The following is a 2,822-nucleotide window of genomic DNA, read 5'->3' on the forward strand; positions in this document are numbered from 1 at the left end:
TAGCAGGCTAAACCCGCCAAATCTCCTCTTTTTTTTTTTTTTACTATTAACTATTAAATAATATATATAATTTTACAATTATTTTAATAAATTTATAATTTCTAAAAACAAAAAAAAATTATAATTTTTATATTCACAAACATTAAAGTCTTTGTAATTATAAATATCAAATAAACATAATATAAACCAAGTTTTCATCCAAAACATAATTACAAATATTGTCTCCAAAGCAAAATAAACATAATCCAAAACATTTAATTTTCATCTTTATTCTCTAGTATGTTGGGTTCGGAGAAGTTGGGATTTGGCCAAAAATTTTAAAAAAGACCCCTTTTCCACTAAGCCCGGCGGGAGGCGGGAAAGCCCATCCCGCCAAAACCCACGGTTTAAGCGGTGCGAGTTAAGTGGACTTTTCCTATTTGACGGTCCCAATTTTGCAGTCCGACCCGTCTTTTTTGGCGGGTTACGCGGACCAGCCCAACGAATTTAGCCCCGTTTGCCACTCCTAGCCCCAACGGTCTCCAAGGATGATACCAGGAGGATTGAGTTAAAGACCCAATGCACCAAACATAGCCATTTTTAAGCCTACTAGCTGTCTTTGTGATGTTGCGCCATATGCTCAAGGATTGCATAGGACAATGAAGATCCACCCCAAGCTTCTTTGAACATATTTAGCTAGCATAATGCGCACCCATAATTTGTTCCTACCATGGAAGAGCTGCCAAACTAGTTTACCAAGAAAGGCAGTATTAACACATTGAGTGTCGCAAACACAAGGCCCCCATACCTCTTGGACATGATCACAGTACCCCAATTTAACAAATTTAAGCCCTGCTCATCTGTCTTTCCTTTCCACAAAAAATTATGCATAACAGAATCAATCTTAGAACATACCTTGTTAAGGAAGAGAGAGACCTGCATTTGATATATAGGTAGAGACATTGTCACGAATTTTATAAGACATAATCTGTTGGCCCTATTAAGCAGCCGACCCTTCCAGCTAGACAACTTGCATTTTATTTTTTCCACTGCCTCCAGACAAGCCGCTCGAGATGCATGGGGATGGTTGATGTTAACCCCCAAGTACTTGTCCAACTCATTAGTAAATCTGATAGAAGACACACCAGCCAGTACATTTCTATGAGTATTAGACACGCTCTTCGAACAAACAACTTTGAATTTATCTATGTTCACCTTTATGCCCGATGCCTTACAGAATAGGTTCAGAGAATGCATGACCTAGTGGACTTGAGTCTTGCTTGCTTTACAAAAAAAGAAGAAGGTCATCTGCGAATATGAGATGCGAGATTCGCGGACCTCCCTAAGAAACAGCAACCGTGTCCCAAGTCCCCAACTCCACTTGATTAGATATAAAGCAAGCTAGCATCTCCATACAGAGTACAAACAAATACGGTGATATGGGATCTCCTTGTTGCAACCCTCTATTGGGTTGGAAACCATCCAACCTATTCCCATTCCACGATATTGAAAGAGATGACGCCTGAATACAATTCATAATGAGACTTCTAGTAGAGGTAGGAAAGCCGAAGCTACTCAAGGTGTAGTTTAAGAACTTCCAATCGACCCGGTCATATGCCTTCTCAAGCTCTATCTTAAAAGCGATAGCGCCCTTTCTTGATTTCGCTTCAAGAAATAGAGGACCTCTTGGCGCTACTATGATGTTGTCAGAAACTCCTCTACTAGGAATGAAGCCTTCCTGATTTGGACATATAATATTAGCCAAGTAGGATCTCAAACGGGTTACAAATACCTTAGTTACTTTCTTGTAAATGACATTGCAGAGACTGATTGGTCGAAAGTCCTTTATTTTACTTATGGAGTCAACTTTAGGAATGAGCACAATAAAGATTTCAAGCATAGAAGAATTAATCATATCGCTCTAAAATATCCTACGCACTAGACTCTACATATCTTGACCCACTACTGAGAGAATCACCTATATAATTAACTAAATCTATTTGTTTGTTTTTTTTATTCCTGGCCTTTCTTTAAAATTCTTCCTTCTAAAACTTAAAATATAAAATGTTAAAATTTTAAACCCAAATTCTAACTTCTAAATCCTATACAATGACATCTATATATTTTGGTTAATTTAATTTAACAAATAATTTATTAAAAATGAAGAATACCAGTTAAAAATATCGTAAGGGAAAAAATGTAGGTATAGAAGTTAAAGATTTGGTAAGTGAGAAAATTTAAAGAATCGAGAGTTACTAAAATTTGAATCTAAAATCTCTTAACTTTTTTATTATTATATTAACTGGACAAGAAGTTTTAAAAGGCTCATTTATACGCTAGTGGGAATAATGAGAGTATCTTTGATGTAAACTCAGTTACCAGAGTTTACAACTCTGACCTCCCCCCTATATCTTTTTCTTTCGTTTTTCCCACTTTCCTTGAAAAGAGTGCGAGAAATACTGTACAAGGAGGAGAAAAAATTCGATAGTCCAAATTTTTTGTTCTAACTGTTTGGTTAATCCCATGGAGTACATATTGCTTTGCTTCCGGGAGGGGGTAATATATTAAGGATTGACCATGCTGATAGATGTAACAATTTCAATCCATCTTTGTGAGTTGTGACAATTGGAGAACAAAAAAACAAAGCTTCCTTAAAAAAGAAAAGAACAGCAGCAAGCAGCTAATAGTCTGATACCTTTGGTAATTACTAGTATAGCAATAAAGATGTGTAGAATTACCACTAATTAGGACCGTTTGGAAATTCTAGAAGTAACTTTTTTTAATTTTTGACTTATAAAAAATAGTAGTATTAATGTTTGGTGTAATTTTTAAAATTAAATTTA

Source organism: Arachis ipaensis, chromosome B10 (assembly GCF_000816755.2).
Source record: "Arachis ipaensis cultivar K30076 chromosome B10, Araip1.1, whole genome shotgun sequence".
Lineage (NCBI taxonomy): Eukaryota > Viridiplantae > Streptophyta > Magnoliopsida > Fabales > Fabaceae > Arachis > Arachis ipaensis.